Here is a 23,151-nt window from a genome sequence, read left to right as displayed (position 1 = left end):
AATAATTACACAGAATGATCCCCTCTCGGAATCAATTAGAGCCTTTGATGATTACAGTCTTAAATTCCACAAGAAAATATGGACATAACTCATAATTAGGTTTTGCTTAGCTGCTTCATATTTTATAAACTACTAGACTGTAGTAAAATCACCACAGAGAAAAGAAACAGGAAGTGGAAAGCTGTGAGATATTGTTTGCGCAGTTTCACTTTCTAACCTATGAACAGATCATTTCAAAATTAAAATGGCAAATAATACTGATTTAAAAATTATTTAATTTAGTTCTGCTGGTGAAGTATCAATCATATCACAACACTGAAGGTCTGGGGTTTTTTTTCAGCAGGTGCATTTGGTCAGGATTCATATCTAATCCCACGAGCAGGGATAATACAAAAATTTCAGGTGGCCCCTCACACACTAAGCAATCCATGACAAGGTAAACATCTCTGGTAGGCTGGAAATAGCATATCCATGCTATTCACCAGATTTACTATACATTTGCTTAAATTAGGAGATGTACTTGAAAGGTTCTCTTTGTCTGAATCCATCAGACTGGTTGTTTACATCAGGCAACTGCAATTACATATTCCCTCAGTGTGTACAGTGAGCCTTAATGATCAGCCACAAAACAGAGGGCAATCTGGGGGAAACATGATTAAGGTAAGCAGAAATTCACTACATCTCAATTTATTAAGTTGGATAAAGCAGAGCAATACAGTGATTTTATCATCAGTTTCATCAACAAGATGCTGAAGTCAGGTTATGAGAACAAGGCAAGACAAGCTGTAGAGTGACTATCAGGAGCACTGCAGAAAAAAAGTTGAAACAAAACAAAACACACCTTAAAAATACTAAAAATACAGGTTTCATTACTAGACAGCAGAGATTTAAGACTGACGTAGTAATTGTCCTTGCTCATTTTATTTTTTAATTAGTTGTCATTCAAAAGAAGCAGAGGAGATATCCCACTAAAAAGGACATTGCTATCTTATCATTCATGTATTGGACTTGATGATCCTAGTGGACCCCTTCCAGTTGGCATGTTCTATGATTCTGTGTCATATAAGGTAAACTACTTCAGCATTGTTAACTATTTCCATCATCATTTAAACAGTACAGCAATGTCTTGGGAACCTAGGGCTGGACACGCATCTTTAGAAACAGACGCAAGAAAAGTTCAAAATAAGCAAGCAGCCCTGACTCCAAATGACCCATGCAGACAAATGATGGCAACACTTCCAGCTGTGCACTAAACACGCAGAGAACATTTTAGACTAAAGGATCTCCAGCATCAGCCACTCAGAGTTGATGGTTTTTGACACAGTTAAACACAGTGAGGTCAGTAAACCCTTGCAGAAGGTATAAAAAGGGGCGCCTGCACCATGGCTCGCAGGACACATCGAGTGGGGCCCACCCAAGCCTTGCTCAGCTTCTGTGACTGTGTGAAGTTCAAATCTGTTTTCTTTCAATGAGTTTTCCACTCCTTGTCTGACCAGTACCATAATTCACAGTGTCATTTGGTTTCATTAACAGCACTGAGAAACAGTGATTGAGCCACCAAGATGGAGCTGTCCATTTCAATAATGTAAGTATTATTTTACTCACAATAATAGTACACAATCCTGGGAGTAATCAAAGAAGCTTAAGTTTTACAGGAGTTCAACTTACATGACTCTGCACCAGTTTAGAATGCAACTACCCTTCTTGGCTGAAGCAGAATCTTCTGCTTCATTCAGCTGAGGACTGCTCAAGCAGTTTTTGGGACAGCTTTCCTCCTATGGACCCTAAATCTAGTGTGTTATCCCCAAGAAAGATGCATATATCACATCTGGTTTGGTTAAAACTAAAGCCTCCTTTCATTCCTTTCAAAGATAAAAGGCTTTTAAACTGCTTTTTACTTATACTACTAAGCAGATAGAAAACATAAAAGCCTGTTAATTTATTCTCTTCTGACGCAGCTCAGTTAACACTCCAATAATTGCAGATCCTGCAGAGAGAGGTGGTCTGGCTGTGAGGAAAGGCTGAGCAAACCTATCCAGCTTGCAGTGGCTGGGGGCTCTCCACCTCTACAGCAGCAAGGTGCTCAGTGCTTTGGTTACTCACAGCAAAAACAGACTGCATGTTGTAGTCTCCACAGCCCTCTCTGCCAATCCCTTTCACATCTTTCAGCACAGCCTGCTGAACACAAGAAGTGCTTTGCAAGGGAACAGCCAGGATGTGAGCCAGGACCTATCCTCACACCCTTAAACCTCACTTTCCTTAACCTTGTATTTTCCCAGCACTGGGGAGCATGGTCCATGTAAAACACTGACCCTTGGTGAAATCACTGCAGACTCATTTTCAGTTGAAGTTCTCAGTTTTAGCTTCATGATTTCAGGGTTTCACACAGGTAGTTTGCATCTTCAAGTTGAATCAAGAAAGAAGTTTTGCTGATGAATCTCTTAGTAACTACGCCTCAGTCCTGAAACACATTTTTACCGCATTTGCTCAAAGTTTTGCAAACTAAGAGAAGCCATCTTATTTCCCCTGATAAAATTACAGCAAAATTCAGCAGCAAAGCTGGAAACCAAAACTATCAAAGACATTAACAGGATTACATTCACATCATATGGCACTGCAAAAATTATATAATCTGCCTTGCATTAAGCTCAGACTTGCAAAGGGTTTGCATTCTTAGGGGTAAACCCAAGTACACTTGAAAATACCATCAGCAATGCTTTCAAGAGAGAACAAAGAATTGTTTCAATGAGTCATAACATCTTGCTTTACATGTTAGCACTGTGGCTTCATAAACCAGAAAGGCAGGTTTATACTGGCTAAAGAAAATGACAGCCAGAACATTCAGGAGAAGGCTGATTTAACTGTAGTTTTCTTAACCAAATTGAAATTATTCTTTTAAAAGCTGTATATAGAGTTCTGTGTTTTAACATATTCATATTACTCTATATTTAGACACCAGAAATTCTTATCTTTCACACAGCTCACTGCCTTTTAGCTCCAGCGAGGTTTTTCTTGTTGGGTAGTTTTTAATTTTCTCTCTTGTGTTGTACAGAGCAGTGGTGGCCACATCAGAACTATTACTGGAATTAACTGAATTTAAAGATAAAATCTCTGCCCCAGTAGGATACTAGTCCCTCTATTGAAGGAAAAGAGCTATAGGTAGTGAAGCCTCTTGTTATTGTCTCTTCTAGATCAAGCAGACATCATGGGGCTTTTCTCCTGAAAATAATTCAATCCACACACTCTACCTCTTACAACCCCCCAAAAAAAGCTAAGGAGGATGCAGAACTCATGAGCCTTTGCTCAGAAAAAGGGCTTAGAACTTAGGTTGAACATAACCTTTGCTTTTTGAGATGCCCATCAGAGAGTCTCCCCTGATGCAGCATGCTTGGAGACCAAATTGCAGTATTTGCCCTAGGTAAAGGTTACTATGGAGAGATTAAAATTATGCACAAAGGCAGCACACAACCATACATGAGAGCGAGCAGACACAGAGCAGAAATAGGTGTCTCGAAACAGCATTTTCTTACTCTTCTTTTTGGCCTATTCTTCCTCCTTACCTCAAGCTCAGAGAAGACCAGACACCCTGCAATTTTTCATCACCTGCCCCTGACAAAAGCAGCAAGGCATGAAGCTCTGAAACCAAAGTTCTTGGTTTTTAATAATGAAGAATAAGGACCCCTTTTCCCCAAGGCAGTGTGCCACCCAGGCCTCAATTTGCATACCACATGTTCAAGCACAGAAAAGTCTTTAAATTAAAAATGCTAAACATTTACAAATATTCACCCAGACGAAACAGCTTAACCTTAATTTCCAGAATGCATGTCCAAACAGAGAAGAATTTACATTAGTGTTATTTTATACATGCAAGGCATTCCCCAGCACAATCATATAACAGAAGCAAATACTTTGAGGAACTGAGAATTTAACAAACACAAATGAAACATTACAAGCTGCCGTAGGTATACACCATTAAAACGAACCATCCAAAATGTACTAATCCATCCCTTCCTCTCTGCTTGTATGTCACTAGCAGCAGACATGCCAACATGTTTTCAGAGGTTTTTGTGTGAGAACTCCTTGGATTTACGGGCACAGGCCGACTTCCCTATCACTGTTCCCAAGAACTTGACACAGTGTCTGACCTGCCTGGATGTAAGAGATGACACAGAACTCTAAGCACTGTACATTAAGATACCTGTAAATCTGTTTAGCTTTCACTAGTGGTCAATCCATTGCATTTCAGTCAGAAAATGCTATTCCAGAAAAAATGTCTGAAGATGAACCATATTTTTCTGGTTTTGCAATTACTGTGTCTGTCACAAATTCATCTGCTCAGGGGCAACCTCCTTGAGAGAGGGATACATTCCTAGAAGCATGAGCTCCAGACAGCTAAACGTCTCCCCTTGTAACTACTGGCTGGAGTGCACTTTGAGGCACTCTCACAGATAGATGTAAACTAATTTACTTGATTCCTAAACACAGAAGAAAATAAGTTGAAGAAATTATGCTTTAAAAATGTTTGGCTTTTTGGGAATGTTGGGAAATTATGGGAAATTGGGGAAAAATATTGGGAAATTACTTCAGTTCAGTGGGGTCCTTTCTGGGGAGAAGATTTAAGCAAGTATATTTATGCTTACATGGTATAGCAATGCAATTTGGACATGCACATACATTAAAAGGAATGCTCTAAGCAGGAATCAAAGCCCAGTGAAGAAAACAAAGGACAAGTAGAGCAAGCAAATAAGTAATGGGAAGACAAATAAATTTTGGAAACATAATTACATGCTAGTGCTTTAAAACTGATCTCTTCTCTGCAACGAATGATATTTTACAAAATGGCAGCAAGTGGTTCTGTTTAGAGGAATCCTAGCCATATAAATTTTCTGTTAAAATCTATCTCCTAATCTATCCCCTGATATTAACATTATCCAGCTCATTAGCATCTACATTCACTGTATGACAGATGAGTTAAGCTACCAACAATAATGCATTCCAAGTTTTCACAGAAAAGAGCTTTTCTGAAGAACTGAATACCAATGAACATTTCCATCATCCTAATGTACTTTGAATAAATCTACACCTAAGAAAGGAATTATGAATAATGTAATAATGAAATTTTAAAATACAGAATACAGCCGCTCATTGGGAATAGTGAAGATGTAGATTGCTACTGTTTTTCTACTTTTTGAAACTACTCTTCACTCACAGCTGTGTGACTTGGTGTACCTTTTGGTCAGGAGACAGCCCTTTACTCTGTGAGGTGAGCAGCTCCATGGTAGAGCTCTTGATGGAAGAGTTATCCTGGCAGAGAAAGGATGCTGTACTTACTTTTGGCAGATTCATTCTAAATAAAATCAGCATCCTGTTTTCTAGGTGATTTTCATGACACAGTTTCTGCAATTCTTTTTGCAATCATTGAAATCTTTCTTGAAACCTTTCTCATATAAATTTCTTGCCATTTTAAAAGTCTATTTTTTGCTGCTGCTTATTTTGGCATTCTTGGTTTCTATTTTGTCCTCTTTTTAGTTATTTTGTCTTATTTATTTTTCTTCGTTTATTTGTTATGTTTTATTACAATTCATGCTAGTTTTGTCAAGTTACATACAAAATATCAATTGAGAAATAAATACATAGGTATAATCTTTTTTGTATAAGTCATCTAGTCCTGGTATATTTGGTTCTATTCCTCCTATTTGTAATTCTGTGATTGCTGCCTTTGTGCCAAAGGAAGCACTTGAGGTACTAAAGCCTCAGTTTTAACACCCTATCTTTTCCTATGGTCATCCACTTAAACACCTCTTTTAAATTAGGTGTTGCATGCATTTTCATGGAGCATACTAAACTGATTATGCATAGCAGTTTTAGAGCGCAGGGACTTAAAATTTAAATATGTCACTTGCTTTGCTTAACTGCTTTAAGTGCAAGACTGACAAGGGAGAGTGTCAGTAAAGAGTTGAACTCTAAAAGGCTTTCAGAAAGAGAATGTTAGAAATTAAAGACTAGACACTCACTCTATCAAACTGCTCAGGGATTTTACTATCGTTTCAGCTGTTAAAGAAGTAATGAAGTTATATTCTCATTATAAGAAGTTGGCTCAAACTATTAGCTGGCAAAATGGTTAGAAGGTTTTCTGTGTTAGATTCTTTGGGAAGCTTTTAGGAGCAAGAAGAATGGGGAGGAGAAAAGGTCAGTGAACATCTTGCCAATCCTTTATTTTGCCATTTTTTCATTCAGAATGAATAGCTGTACTGTCAGAGCTGAGCATACCTGCAGAAGCTTGTTTGTACAGAGCTCCACTAGACTGAGCAAAAAACAAACCACCTTCTCATGCTCTCTGTCCCTCAGCAAAGCCCAAATTTGGCGCCCTGCTTACCACTTACTCTCAGCCTCATTAACATCTTTGCCTTCAAGTTGCTCCTTCTTTTCTTAAGATAATTATTTCTGCTGCTCTCTGACTTTTACCTGTGTCATCCCCCTTTTTTCTTCCCCCTCCTTTAGTCTCCATTTCTCAAAATCTCATCAGTGTTCTGGTCATGAAGTCAGCAACTTATGATGGCAATTCCCAGGTAGATTCTCTATTTATTTTTTAACCCTTTCTTTCTAAATCCCCATGTTCAAGAGTAAGGGCTACAACATATAGAACATAGAGACTGAAATCTTTATCTTCAAGTCAATTCACACCTTCGAAACCTCTATCAAGCTCAGTTAATTTTTTAAAAATAAGTTTTTATATTTTCCTTCTTCAAAAGCAATGGCGCTAGCATGATTTTGTTTATCAGCTGATTCTGTTAATTGAACTCTCTCACTATCAGTCAAGTGGAACCTTCTCAGATGCAAAACTAACAGAAAGGACAAAGAGACGGTATATTTCTTGACTGGACAGAGTCACCTTTTCTCTCTAGCTCTGGCATAGGTGACTCGGGGAAGAAAGAGAGGGGGAAATGCAAAACAAAAATAGTAGCTCGTGCCATTCAACAAGCCTTTCAAAGCACATAGATCCTTGGAATTTTGCTCTTCCACCACAAACCTGAGGGAGTCGTGCCCCACCACAGAGCCGCTCACATCCCAAAAAGCTTTTCCCAAACACTTTATGATTTTTAATATTTAAAAGTGTCATTTCCCATTTGATGAAGTTCAAATTCTCATTTGGGCTGACACCACCAAGTTACTTACTTCTGCAGTGGAGACAGACAGAAGGCAAAGGAATACATATATTATCCTGAAAAATGTACATATGATTTCTGTACATCTTTGATAATTTTATTGCCATGGCGCTTCCCAGAAAACTGATTCATTATACTGGAAACTTAATTCCTAATTTCTCAAAATAAACATCTGGAATTTCATATTTTAAAAAAAATTTTTGAAGATTGACATTTTTTTTTAAAGTCTTCATTTTTTGTTCAATAGATATTTCCCATTAGAGCAATGGAGGATACACTGCAAGAGTTTTGTTGTAAAAATGGCTTTCCAGATATTCTCATTAACAAATGCCACACACAAAAAAAAAAAAAAAAAAGAAAAAAGCAGTCAACACGTTTGCACCAGGACAAGAATAAGTTACCCATTAGCAGGGCATAATGACTACTAATGGGGAACTCTATACACCTGCATTCTCTCCTTCCTCTTCTAGAATTTCTGGCTGTCCTGAAGAGATGCTATCCAGTGCCACACACTGCATGGGCTCATATTACCATTTTACTGGCGCTGGTCTGCATTCAACTTTAACAGGCTTGACTGAAAAAAAAAAACCCGAACATAAAAGCCCGTGCATGGGAAAGGAAGGACGCTCAGGGAGCCGCGGCAGCAGAGAGGGATGAAAAGGAGGTATCCATCACAGCTCCCAGCTCTTGTCACCCTCTGCCAGTGCTCCCTGGCCCCTCACACCCACACTCACAGCCAGAGTGCCTCATTCAGCTGTCAATCAACTCCCGAATCATTCAGCTGTCACTCAGTCCCCGAATCGCTGCACGTTCCAGCCCTGTATATTCAGATAAAACAGAATCCAAGCCAGCCTTTTTTTTTTGTTTTGGTAGAATGATACTCCTGCGCATAAATAAACACAAAACGCAAGTGTTAAGTTAAAATAGCAGCACACATAACTTAAAGCATCGACAGAACCTGCCGACCATTAATTCACTCTTTTGTGTGAATGCGGCAGTGCCACCACCAGCTGTTTCCCCTCCCCCTGCAACTCACACAGGACTATCGCTGTCTCCTCCCGGGCATCATCGCTCATCCCTGCCTGCCAGAGCTCTGCTCCTTAATCAGATCTACCCCTGGTGTAACCCAGGGGGTTTTGTGTGCTTTCCCGAACCACTTCCCAGTTCCCTGCCCTTTCCCACATGCTGCCTGATTCCACGGAGCGCTAACAGCACCCTCCGTGCTCAGCCCCCTTGCACAGACACCGCTGCTTCCCCAGCCAGACATCCTCACCGGTTCCCGCGGATTGCACCGAATCCTCCCTCCGACCCACCTCCAATCTGTTTCTTCACTCTCCCCACCGACTTTGTCCTTGTCCCCACATGAATCAAGAGAGGAAATTCCTCCACACTCCCATGTTGTGGGACAGGTAACGCAGAGAGACATTTGACAGCTCCAAATGCAAGAATATGTTTTTCAGTTTTGGTGCCCAAACTCAAGCATCAGGAACACCAGGACCTGATAGGGCTAGTGTGAGATGGTATCCTAACAGGAGTTCACTGAGAAAGTCTGAGGAAATCTCTCCTGAGTGATTCCAGCATCTTAAATGGCTTTATTTTAGGCATATATTTTTTAAATAAAAGGAGAACAACACATCTCTGGCGTGGTGACCATGCTGACAGCAATTGTTATCTCTTTGCTCCCAGAGTTTCTCAGACAAAAGTTGCCTGGTTTTCTTTCTTTTTGGAAATAGGTAAACCGATTTGAACAAAGCTTTTAATATAATTCATTGCAGAGTTTGAAAACTGGTAAGTAGAAAACCTACAAAGAGAACAACCAACTCCAGCAGAGCTAACAACCTTCTCCCTTGCACCTTCTCTTCAGGAAAGTCCCACAAGCTTCTCACTCTGAATTTACAACTATTTCCTCAGAGATTTCATTAAAAAGTCAATACTACTCTGAACAAGCTCCTCAGCAAGGAACTGTAGTGAAAACACATCTATCTCCCTATGAAAAAGTAATGCAAAAAACATTCTGTGTGGTTTCAAGGGAAACTATGGCATATTTTAGTAAGATTTTTTTTCCCTGTGACCTCCATTCTTTTTCCCTTTCAGCAATTAAACCTCTCAAGTAGTGACCTGATGTTAATCACAGTGATTCAAGCAAGGACACTCACTGCTTAGTCTTCACTGGATCCCTAAAATGGGGAGTATATTTTGAAGTGCCTTTATATGATATGGGAACTGCATAAACCAGAGAATATAATTTGCACGTTCACATAGTCATCAATAAAATGACCACAATCTCTTTATTTTTAAGAGATGTTTAACATACCAAGGTTGTTGGGGAAAGATGTTTTTAACATGAGGCTACAAATCAATTAACTGCTATGCCTTGACTTGAAACCTATTCCTGCAGAAGATTTTTATTCTTTGATATGGAATATTCAAGAAATGGAGCACTTTATGCATGGTGATATATGGTATGTATGATATATACTTACATATATGACAGTTATATTTTTATACATGTTGGCAGCTTAACTATGTAAGTTAGCAAGAATATTCATATATAATGAAAAAAGAAAAAAGAAAAAAAACATTCACCTTAATTAGCATCTCCACAATACATCTCCATGATGATGTATGAAGGAGAATATAAAGTGATTAAAGACGTGTGCAAATCTGGATAAATTTCTTTACTGCCAGCTGATAGGCAGATTAGTGATAAACTTAGTATAACAATCTATACACAAACATGGTGCATGTAATTTTGCAGAACCAGACGCTTCTTTCTTTACATTTAGTACAAAATCAACAAATACATCTGTGCATTAACAAAAGTTGTAGAGATGTAAGCAATTAACTCCTTAATGCTCATAGTCTCAGTATTGTGACTCCACTGAAAAAACGCATCCTTGCAGCATCTCCATTATCAGAATAACGAGGTTAGTTAATTAAATGCCCAAGGCACACCACCCTTTCCTATCTGCTATACTCTATGAGTCCACGTACACATCTCAAGCAAGAAGGAAAACAGTTTTTAAAACAGCTTTCTGACTACGGACATGAAATCACAAACATATTTCACATTAGGGGAAAAAAAGGAGTTGATTATTACCAGAAGACAACAAAAATCTGTTTAAATTTTTCACTGGTGACGTGAAAATAACACATTCAGATTTATGTAAATGTGAAATTTATTACTGACTTTTAAGACAGAGAATTTTAGATTAATGTTAGAAATAAGATTTTAAGCCTTTAGCCTAAAAATTGCACACAGTGGAGCTGTGCTCACAGTGCTTTCTTTGGACCCAAACAGCACACAGGTCCCAGCTACCTCCCAATACTCAGAGTAGAAAACTGATGACTGCAAGAAAAGCAAAATAAACTATGAAACTGAAGGCTGATTGTAAAAACTCTTATGTTTAAAATCCCGAGCTTGCAGGCAAGCCACTGGTGTATTGTCAGGAGTATTGAGCAGAGAATCTCCATTTCTGTTACAGCTGTACCCAGCCACAGAGCTCTGGATGAACCTTAAATGACCACGTTTTAAAGGAATTTTTTTAAATACTGCATATGCCCAACACAATTCTTTCACTAGAGTCAAGTCATGACATATTCTGCAGACTAGACCATTTCATTTCAAATATATCACTACTTTTCATTTTTAACTTGCTTAAAATGTACTTGATTATGTCCAAATCTCTAAGGCAAAATTACCCATCTCTGATCTGTGTTGAATACAAGACTTTTGGCAGTATTACTTTTGTTTACAGTAAATTTAGCTTACTGGATGATTTGGACAAAATCCTATTCACACTGAAATCCAAAAGTAAAAAAAAAAAAACAAACAAACAAACAAAAAAAAAAAAAAAAACAAACAAAAAAAACCAACCCAACCTTTTACTTAAAGACAGGAGGTTCACAACCTTCAGTTTTGATCTGATTGCTTGAGGATAAAATAATGTGGTTTGTTTAGAGTAAAACCAGCAGCATATTCAGCAGAACTTAATAAAGTAATAGTCCCTAGGCTTTCCCTGGCATTTCAGTTAAGAGGCACGATTTCTGTAAATTTTTAAGGTCTACCACTTCGTGTGGACCTCAACCATGCCCATACTCATCCCTTTGTCAATGGGCTGCTAAATGAGATATATCAAAGTGATGATTCTTGAAGTTCTGTTGCAAAGTCAGTGACTCTCATTTTCCAGAATTAATTGTGGCACCCTTTCTAGTAAAATATAAGGTTTTAACTTTTGCACCCTCTTTTTTTTCTGGTGATATGAACTCCTGCTCGCAAAACTTCTCTGCTGACAATAACCACACCAGGACTGCTACATGAGACAACACCCAAAACCATATTAGAATATGTATCTCTTTCTATGTACATGTTACAACGTGTATGTAAAATGATTTTTAAATAACCATGTTTGTTTATAAGTGGAGGAGGTTGTGTTATTATTTAGGGCATCCCCCAAAATACTGATTCTTCCCAGCCAAGGTGATTTGAAACTTCATCCCAGGTAGCCAATAAAAGGAAGACAGACACTAAAAGAGAAGAGATTGACACTGTCTCTACTGAAAGGTGCAGTTCTGTGTGAGTGAACGTAGGTTTCAGTAAATCTTTTCCACCATAAAAGTCTAAACTTAACCAGTGTTGGTCCAGTATCCACCATGTTAAAGATTCATCCCAGCACTATTTCTCCCAGGCCCTGCTCCTCAGCCACCAGGTTGTACCACAATGCCTCAGCCATGACTAAGGATCAAGGCCTTCATTTATTTGCCTATTATATGAATATATAATGAAATATCCGCTTAACACAAATGCTCCCAAGGACAGTCTCATCCAACTTCCCAGCTGTAACAAACCCAGCAGCTCTCACCAAGATGCCAAAGGTGCTTGACATCCCCATCCCCCTGCTGAAGAGAGAGTGGATGCCAGCTAACACAGCTGCTCCTGGGAGTATAACTCATCTGGGTTCAATGAAAATGAACCAGGATAGCACAGATCTCTCAGGTAAACTTCATAAATCTAATGGATTTTGACTTGCCACAGCCTGCTGACGTCTCAGTCAGAAACCTGCTAGGAATTTTAGGCAAGTATCCAATCAGTATGGAAATGAGCAAGTCCCTCAGGTTGCAGGAGTTGTACTGGAGTAGTGATCAGCTATCCCAGCCACAGCACAGAGATAAAGGGCATTTGGTATGTCCAGTTATGCAAAACATATGAGATTTTAACTGCAAATTGGCCATCTCCCAGACAGAGTTATGCTGTTAAAATACACAACTTATATCTAGATTGGGTCTGGGAGGACTAGAACACTATGCCAGTGATGTACATGGCATTCATCCAGTTAATTAAGGAGGGGTGATGCCAGTGACTTTGACATTTCCAAGGCCCAGCCTGGACCTGCTGCCATGCAACACGCCACCAAAGTCGGGGCTGAGGTCACTCATGGATGAGTGGAGAGCACTACCCTAGTATCTTCCCTGTATTCTAATATACATTTTAACAAAAAGCAAAACCACAGAACGGGCAATAAACCCTCACTGAAAGAAGGATGACCAAAGATTATCCAGGCTACCTAAGAAAATATGGAAAATACTCAAGATGGATGCTGAAGGTTTGCCTGGTCCTATGCACCCTCTTCCTCCCACAGCGAAGTAGTTCTCACTTCCTTACATTCAAACTGTTCACTCCTTTACAGTTGTCTGGCAGCTTCTATAAACTCAGCTATTACCTAGCTGTCACTCCCTGCTGCAAGAGCACAAACTTCTCCTGTGAACACTGAGAAGAAAGGTGACACTGACTCCATTAGAGAATCACAGAAAAGTCAAAGTTGGAAAAGACCTTTAAGATCATTGAGACCAACCACTGACCCAGCACTGCCAAATCCATAACACTAAACCACGTCCCTAAGTGCCACATGTCCACATCTTTTAGGTAATTCCAGGGTGATGACTTAACCACTTCCCAGGGCAGCCTGATCCTCTCTTTGACAACCCCTCCATAAAGAAATTTTCCCTATTATCCAATATGAAACTCCCAGCACTACTTGAGGCCATTTCTTCTTGTTCTATCACTCGTTCATGGGACAAGCAAGCAATGCTCTCTCCTTCCAGGTGGTTGTGGTTGTAGAGCAATAAGGTCTTTCCCGAGCCTCCTTTTCTCCAGACTAAACAACCCCTCCTCATCAGACTTGTGTTCCAAACCCTTTCCCAGCTCCCAGAGAAGTTTCCCTTCTTTGGACATGCTCCAGCACCTCATTGACTTTCTTGTTGTGAGGAACTCAAAGCTGAACAGAGGATTTGAATATTATCCTAGTCTGAAATATGCTGCTGATGTTTCCTGAAGAAAGGCAGCTGATGGATTTGGGGATGTCACATTTTGACACAGAAACAGGACAGTATGAAAATCAAGGGCAGGCAATTGAAAGCAAGTGAAATAAGAGAAACCATCACCCCCACTTGCACAGCTAGATTGAGAATGGTCCATGGAGGCTGCCAAGAAACACATTTTGCTCAATTCAGAGTTGTTTGAAGCAGAAATAACATTACTGTTTTGCTAGATGTGGGGAACCCATCTGTTATCCCCTTCAGAGCTGCAATAACCCAAATAGTGCTGGAGTTCCCATCTTGGGTAGGGGGACAGTTACCACTTAGGCCAAATTATTTGGCTAATAATTTTTGGAGAGGAGAAGGGTACTTTCTCATTACTGTGGCTCTGAGGTAATGCTTCATATATGTCCTCTATATCACTCTACTGTAGTCCATAATTACGGGTCTAAATCTTGGTTCAAATAAAGCCCTAGCAACTAGCAAGAACTAACTCATTGCATGTTTTTACAGAAAATAGACTACACCTAGCACTAAACGTAAGAAGGCAAAAGTATGTTAATATTCAAGAACTGAGATGCTTGCAAATTCGTATCGACCTCATTTTGTCCACAGTATTTTTAGTACTATTAAGGTTCTTCCTGTTCTGATAGGAAAGTCTTCTCTGTACTTATTCCCACAGTAAGAATAATTTTTTTTTCTCTTTTTCACCCCCACATTCGCAAGCATCATCATGCATCCTTTCTGTTACTAAAATGCTTATTTGTGTATGTATCTACCTCTTACTTTTTTCGCATAAATCCACTAAAATCTAATAAAACTGAGATTTGCCCAAGGAAACTTCAGCATTCCATTCCTAAACCTAGTGAATATCATCACGCAATACCAAGATCCAAGCGGCTAAGACAGGTTAATTACCAAAATCCTACTGAAAAAGCCTACATTTCAAATATACACCATTGAATTTTACATTCATTGTGCAGCTCCTTCTTTCAAATTAGAAGAAAAAAAAATATAATCCTAGCCATGAAACCCAGATTTAAGTTCTTTCTGTGGAGATCATAAATGCATTACACATTTGACAATGGCAAAAAAAAAATTTTTAAATCTCTATCTGATTAATTTTATGTGTGCAAGAAGTCTCAAAGCCTGGAGACTTTTCAGGATCTTCAGCTGATACAGCAGAAGAGCCTCAGCTGGGTTCACAGGGCAGTTCACAAGACCTGTAAACACCTGGTGTTCAAACAACTGCTACAAACCTGTGGGCTGCACTGTTTGAGGTTACAGAACTCGAATAAGTTGTTTAAGTTAGATGCACAGCTGTTGAAAGTCAAAGTGAAAGACATTGTTGGCTCACCAAACAGCAGAATATTGTAGGTCTTACTGTGTTCCCCTATAAAATGTTTGCTCTCAAATCTGTCACAAAGGAGAAAAGGCGTGCAACTCCACTGTCAAAACCAAGTAGCATAAGTAGGCTCCAAATACTTCACTGTTTGACAAGTCAGCTGGTGACATGGCTGTTTTGACAGCACTCAACTCATTGTGTCCTAATCCTGCATTCACTGCACAAGGAAGATAATATTCAGAAAAACTGCACTTCACAGAAGGGCTTATATACATAACATTTACCAAAATAAGCACAAATTTAAGACCTAACAAACAGACTGGGAAGTTTAAGATTTCTGTTTAATGGAAAAGGCAATTTTTGGAGTCCAATTATTTCAGTAGCTTACTTGAGAAAAAGATGCTCATAAAATAGCAAGCAGAACACTTTGCCACTAGGACTATGAAGAGGGCAAATATTTTCTTCTAAGTCATTTTATAGCCATTATAATACCTATTTTTCCCTGCTTTCAGAAGCCAGACCCAAAGAAGGTAGGATCAGTTGCAGTTAATCTGGTATATTCACTCTCCTACCACCCTGGGAAAGTTCTGATTAGGACCAGAAGTTACACATCAAAAGTCTTGTTAATTTATAGTCACAACACCTAGATAGAGATGAAGTACAACTTTTTAAATATTATTTATGGACAGACATGAGAAAATTCATGTTTATTCCTCACTCTCTCCTGGTTGCCTGGTTTACATGACACTGATTAAGCCTCCTTTCTGTAAAAAGGTGAGTTTATCCAGGTCCCACACAAAAATAAAGCAGGATAAAGTTCTGCAGAGAGCTGCAAAGGCTGCTAGTGGGGTGCAGCACAAGGACATCCAAGTATCCACAAGAACTTATCTACATTGCAGAGAACTCAAGGGAGGGTGTAGTTACAGCAAGAAACAACAGAGCCAGACTCTCCTCACAGATGCACAGTAAGAAAATGAAGGGATTACAAGATGCAGCAAAGGAAATCCCTCACTAGAGAGGGAGTAAGTGCAGAAACAGGCTGCCCACAGCTACAGTTTATGGAGCTTCCATGGTTAGAGAGACTCAAACTCACCTGGGAAAGTTCCTGCTCTAACTTGGAAAGAAGATAAACTACATGACCCCCAGAGGGTCCTTCCAGCTTTAATGATCCTATCACACAACTTAACACAGCCCACGGAAGAGAGCTAATTAGTGCTGCATCACTTTGTCTGCATTTGTCTGAAATTAGATTTCAATGTGAGTAAGTGGAAATAGTAGTTTGGGGTAAATATGCACATATCCTCAGCTCCCAAGGATGTTGTAAGAAACCTTTGTCATACAGAAATTATTAAAATAAATGTATATAATTGATACAACTACAAAAACAGGGGGGGAAATGGGACGTAGTCTGTAAAACTCCTAAATCCTAAAAGAGCTTGTATAGACATCTAGTCAACAAGCATTATCAGTATTTTTTATTGAAATGGTTATAAATAGTACACTTACTGTTCCAAGACAATAGTGTATTGTTTATCCAAATGCTACTCACTTTAACCTCAAAAATATTTTGAAGGTATAAATACACATACTGAAAAATATTTTTATGCCATTGTGACAGCATATGATTAATTCATAGTGGACACACGCATAACGACTATTCCCACAAAAATACTTTATGTTCATTTTTATACTGCTTATATTGATATAAAAGGAAAGCAGGAGTTAAAAGAAGTTACACAAACCTCTTAGATATTAACTACAACTCTTAACTGCAATGAGATATTCTAGTGTTAACCATCAAGTCAGCTTAACACTAAAAGTAAACACGCCAGAAGACAGGTTATGCATAAAGTCAATTACACAACTCAGCTCTGTTTACCTATAGCAAAATTTCCAGAAATGCTGCCTCTGAGGAGTTTCTAAAGAGAATAGTTAGAAACTTGAGGCCAGCAGCACTTGTCATGAGTTCTTTTCATTAATTATTAACAGAAGACTCTTAGTTCAAGCAGACTATTTTCAATAAATTACTGGGCCGCTTTGAAACAATGGCACAAGCGTCTCAGTGACCCACTCAAAGCCATTTCAGTCACAGCATGATCTGATAGCTTAGCATTAATTATAGCATAAGATGACTGACTCTGCAATTCTTACATTTACTTTTGTCTTTCATGGTTTTATTCAACCAGCTTAACCCTATATAATACTATGAATTATTACTGTTGAAAAGAGAAAAATTTGGACAGCTTAAACAGGGCCAGCTATAGCCATCTCTATTGAATCAGGACAATGCTTTGACTTGCCTCTGGGAAACACCAAACTGAATTTGCTTACATTTACCAGCTAGATGAGGAAAGAAGCCCAGTCTCAAAAGAAACTGGAAATCAATCTTTCACTCTCCAGTAATTACTGCTTACAAACTGGCAAAAATTAAAACAGATCCTTGCCATTACACAGAGCAGATATACCAGAACTTAGCACTGAACTTATGGATGTAATTTCTGCCATCTATGTCACAGAGTCAAATCTGCTATGTTTTGGAAACATTATATTGATGCAGGAAAACATTTCTTATGCATAACTTATAATCAAAAGACATAGACAATTTCTGACTGGAGCTTCGAAACTCAAGCAGTTCACAGCCAAATCTGCAGCTACAATTTGTTTCTCTTAAAGATTAAACTTCATTCTTCATTTATATATGGAAATGAGAAAGACAGTGTCTGAAAAAATGCAGCCTTGAATACCAAATTCCAAGCATCTTTATCTGAATTTTTTTCTTTTTCCTTTTCCTTTTCTTCCAGCACAGGAGAAACAAATGCTACCTGCCTATAAAGCTCAGGCAGACGATATAGCATCTCACAGTTCAAAAGTAGTCTCCAAAACAATAGTTGCAAGAAATTTAATTAATATTAAAATTTTCAAGCACAAATTCTTTAATTATTTAATTAAGTCTTTAATTCTTTAAGCTGATTGTTTCAAAGGCGAGAAGCAAGAATGTTTCTTAGCTGTAACAAGCAAAGCCCTAGCTCATCATGGACTAGGTACCATCAGAACTGTGTAAGTTCAGCACTTAAAAGAAAAGTTCCTTTCCTGCCAGCATACTCCTTAAAACTTTATACTTAAATACCTTCCAGGGAACTTTTGTAACACTTCTTTTGCTGTTTTATACAGGAAAATGAAATAAAACATTCTGACCTTGGGTAATTCATTACTCAAGACACTAAGATAGTCTCCCAGGGCAAAATACTATTTCATAATCTCCACTATATAGGCAGCTAGATAACTGATGGCTTCTTCAGATTACAGCTGTACCCTGGTTTAAATAAGTGCAATCAATTAGCATGTAAGACATTTGTGTTAATAATGCAAAAGGGAAGATACTTATCCTACTGGTCCTTCATTTTCTTATCTTTATAAAGCTGTTGGAAAGAAAATAAATTAACTCAAAATTTCAGCCCAAATCTGTGGTACTGCAGCCCCAGGCTCTCTTTTGGAAAGGAGTATTGTGATAATTGGACCCCACACAGATATGCCAGAAAATCTTGATTTAAAGCTGTTGCCTTAGGCATTGGTCCAATTCATCTATGAAACAGGAGAACCAAATCAGGTCTCAATCAAGAAATTACGCTGTGAATGCGAAGGCCACCTGTTGGTTACACCATTTTCCACAGGCAGGTTCCACAAGAGCAACACGTTTTAAACTCAAGAACTTACTTATTTCCAAGTGTTTAAAACCAATCCAGCTGAAGAATACAGAAGACTGTCATTAACAAAGATTATTAACATTGTTGGCTTATCCATCCATGTGGTGACGCAATGCTTCTGCCTCATTCCGGCCAGTCCCCCATGTCCTCACAATCCAGATCCTGCAGTACCACAGAGCTACCCTGCAGTTGAGGAATTTGCAGCAAACCTGCTGCCAGCACGAGGAGGCCATGGCCATGCCCCTGTGCCTGCCAGAAGCCTCTGGCATGGCAAGTTCTGAGGCATCCAAGTGGACAAGTTTGTTGCAAGCAGAGAAAAATAAATTGTCACTCTCAGTATCTAACGTCTGGCTTAACTTCAGCCAGCGCTCACATTATCCACCCAGAAGGACAGCTGAATTGATCCTAGGCCATTTTATTTATTTGAAATTAAAAAAAAACAAAACCACACACAACCTCCCCCCCAAAAACACAAACAAAAAATTACCAAAACCAACCAAACAAACAAACAAAAACAAAACAAAACAAAAAACCCACCACCACTGGAGGTTCCAGGACCCAGTAATGTGTTTTTCAATTAAAAACTTCCAATTTCATAGAGAAATAAGTAAACATTATGTAAATGCCAGTTTGATTCCTAATTTGCCGGCCTTCAAACTGCACAACAATAATGTAAACAGAAAGAAACTCTCCACAGTGAAGAATGAAAACAAAGTCACAGTACCACACCTCCTTCTGCTAACCCACACGAGGAGGGCACTTAAACAGAAAATCTCCAACCTGAGACATAATATACATGACATTAAACAAAATACAAAAATAAAACATGCTGTTCTGTGGGGCAAGAAACAAGTTCACAACTGCATGTTTCTCAAAGCCCTTGGAGAGACCTGGAGATGTTTTTCTCCTGCTCCTCTCTATCCACACAATAATAATAAAAGTAGTCTTTTTCACTATAAGTTATTAGTACAATTTTTGCAGCAGAACATATCTCAACATATGCAATTTAATTGTGGAACTTCCATGTTGATCACATACCAAAATAAACTATCAGAAATTCATGATCAACATTACTTTCTCATATACTGTTTCAAAACTGGAGCTTGCAGTAAGAAACAATTACAAAGATCTTCCATTCAAAGACCTTCCATTGGCACTTTTTCCTCCTTTCTTCTTTTTTTTTTTTCTTTTTCATTATGGGAAGAATAATATTAATATGCACCTGTAGCAAAAACCATTAAAGTGTAGGTGTTTTAAGGTGTAGGTGTTTATAAGGCTAAAATGCCTTATAAAACCCAAAGACAATTAAATTATCAATAGTCTTAAAAATCTACTCCTTCTATGGCCAAAAAAGGAATTGTATTTGAAAAAGCATTAAAAGCCTCAAAACAAAGCAAAGGATGACTAAAACAAGCATAAATAGCTTTTGTAACTAGTACCTTTTAAAATACAGCTAAATATTTTTGAATACAGTAAATGTAGAATAAAACTGAATGTATCAACTCAGTGCTACAACAGGAGTGGGACAGCAATTATCCACTATGACTATTGCCAAGCACATGTATAACTTAGTGTTTTCTTAGTATTTCCATTTATCCAGTGTCCTTCTTCATTAATATGAGTAGCATTATCATAACCCTTTACAATAATATATGCTTGTTCTAATTCAGGGAAACCAGGCTGCTAACATTTTGGGTCCTAAATCTTTATTGTTATAGTGAGCAGACTTGGCTGGCTTGCAGATGCCCACCCAGTTACTCCCTCACTTCCCCACCTCAGCTGGACAAAGGCAGAAAACAAAATTGAAAGCTCATGTGTCAAGATACAGACAGAGAAATTGCTTCATCAATTACTGTCACAGGCAAAACAGACTCAGCTTGGGAAAAGGTGGTTTAATTTGCTGACAATTACAAGGATGCTGAGAAACAGCAGCAAAACTTGAAATGCTTTCCATTTCTTCTTGCTAGGCTCAATTTCACTTCATTTCTGAGTCCTGTGTCCCCTCCCCAAGCAGTGCAGAGGGATGGGGAGCAGGGGTTGTGCTCAACCCATGGCTGCTCCTCACTGCTGCTCCATCCTTTCCTCTTCTCCCCTGCTCCCCTCACAGAGGCCATCCCTGCAGACCCCACCACAAAAGCCTTGCCATGTAAACACAATGTGATTGTGTAAATAGCCTACAGAATAAGCCTTTGAGAGCCTGATTATACTGTTCCATAATGATGTTATTCTGGAGGGTGGGAGGGGGGAAAGCTCTGTTTATAGGTTTAATAACATTTCAGCTCCAGCACCAGAAATATCATATGTAAAATTTCCTTCCCCAAAATAATTAACCACAGTCAGGGAAAAAAAAATAAAATCAACAATTTTCTTTGTGTAAAATAAATGTGTATTATGGCAGGGGTCTGTTTTTCCCACACATACTCTCAAATTTTGGAGCCTGCTATAACAGCAACACTTTACTAAAGATGTCTGGCAGTTATAAGTAAACCTACGCTAAATAATGTTTAAAAGTTATACTATAAATATACCAATGAACTATTAATTAAATTAAATAAATGTTGTGAATTATACATCCTTAAAGTATAATTTTTAGTAGAGTACTGTCTTCCAAGTTCAAAGGAGGGCTTTGCAACAGCTTTTCTATGACCTGCAACATAAGACCTCCCCCTAGAAATTTGTAGACATTTGTAGACATTGCAATTTGTAGACACTCCAAAAATCACTGAAGTGACAAGTAATGAGAAAAGCCAGTTATTGGCGAAAATCACCTGAGCCTCTTGGTAAGACAAGCTCTCTGAAAACATGCATTCTAACAACTGCAAAGGGCGAGGTCATCTGTGGCAAGAAAATACACCAATTTTATGAAGTAAGGTTTGTGTACTGACAAGCTGCAGCTCTGAATGGAATTTGGGCATCACTGGGAATGAGCAAGTGAACCTGAGATCACAGTGATGCAGTTATTAAGCAAGGGCAGGGAGAGAATACAACCCCATGAACTTCTATTCCAGGTATCCCTGTAGGAAGATGGCAATAATTAAATATAATTGAAGAAATGCAACTAGTTCTCTTCTGGTTCTGTACCTCAAAAGTTAAAACTCATTCAGATGGGGATTTTTGAAAAACAAACAGATAAACTCTGGAAATCTTGCCATTTGGGAAGTGTCAAAGAATGTTGAAATATTCTGTGTATCAGAAAGAGATTAAAGGTGATTTGGTCTGTGCCTCCCAGTATCAACACAAGGAAGGCTTCTGATAGAGAGGAAAAGGCAAAAGTTTAAGAGCAAAAGGCAGAGAAAGCTGAAATGGATAAAAGATATCTACACAAATTCACAGTAAATATTAGAAAGCATTAACAGCGACAATAACAAAAATAACACATCAAGCAACCTAACAGGTGATACAGTAACACTTAATTTTAAACTTTACGTTCTCATCGCTGCCTTTTTAAAAAGTGAGCACAAATTTATGGAGAGGCAATACTGCATATATCTTAAATTTTCGCCAGCTAAGGAAGAAAGAATGATTTCTGGGTCAGGACTGTAGACAGGATATCACCAAAATTAAACATCCACTGTAGTGACCAATCACAGCTGCAGTGGAGGATGTGTGGCTGTCTCCAAACACGTCAGAAGAATGTATATTTCAAAGCCTGGACACTTGACTCACATGTTCATGTTTCCAGTTCAGAGCACTGCCAGCAGAAGGGCTCACTGCCATTGAAGTTCTCCATAATCCTCCTTTAGGAACAGCCATGCTAAGGATCTAAATTATCATGTTGGGGGGGGGGGATGGCTCAGGGCAGTGCAATTCTGAAGCCAAAGACTCCTGTGGTGGAGGAGTTAATTTCTTTTCTTGTTGTTTTACTTTTTCTTTCCAGAGGGGTAAAAAGACACTACTGGCTGGTAAAACTTGACTCCCCATAAATTAAAGTACTGCCTCTGGTGGTACTCAGATTTTCTCACTGTATCAGGCAGCAGCAAAACCTATAGAAACCTCCATGGTTCTCTCACGAGAAAGCTTAAGCTATATTTTACATGAAACATAAAACATCTGTTAGGCTTTATCTTACAGGTATATTGCATAATATCAGACAAAGTAGGGGTGATTATTCAGTAAATACAATAGGACCCTTTTTCCCCCTCTGCCACTTCAATACCAGATACCATTCCCTATTTCCAGGAAGATACATCCCTTCATTCGTCTTTTTGTGTACAGTAAAAAACAGTTCTGGATTCAAACACCGATGGATAAAAAGTGCTCTCAAAAAGCAAGTACAATGTGAAAGGGTTGGAAAAATTACTTCTATATTCAACTGCATTTGCTATGTCAATAACAATCCTGAAGCTCTGGGATTCATTAAGTGAAGGGCAAAATAATAGCACAAACATGACAGCAGCTCAAGAAAGCACTAATTTCATTTCAGGTATAAAGGAATATTCTAATGTATTTTGGCTAAAAGAAGATGAATGCCAATTTTTAAGCACTTAGCTTTCTTGCTGTGCTTTTGCCAGACAGGCTGCTCTGTCATATCTGTCTCTGCAGGTTTATGAAACTATATAAGCCAGTAAAAATGAGGTAAAGTATGGGCAGTTTTACATAATGATTGCTCCAAATTTGAAAA

The 23,151-nt window shown here is 38.6% G+C and overlaps 1 protein-coding gene across 2 annotated transcripts in view; it reads right to left on the bottom strand.

Annotated features, from left to right (window-relative positions):
- The window catches only part of EPB41L4A (erythrocyte membrane protein band 4.1 like 4A), a 117,535-nt gene that overhangs the window by 71,689 nt on the left and 22,695 nt on the right, over positions 1-23,151 (bottom strand). The window lies entirely within an intron of this gene.

Source organism: Camarhynchus parvulus, chromosome Z, assembly GCF_901933205.1.
Source record: "Camarhynchus parvulus chromosome Z, STF_HiC, whole genome shotgun sequence".
NCBI lineage: Eukaryota > Metazoa > Chordata > Aves > Passeriformes > Thraupidae > Camarhynchus > Camarhynchus parvulus.
Note: the sequence above shows the minus strand (reverse complement) of the source record. Positions and strands in the feature narration are given on the sequence as shown.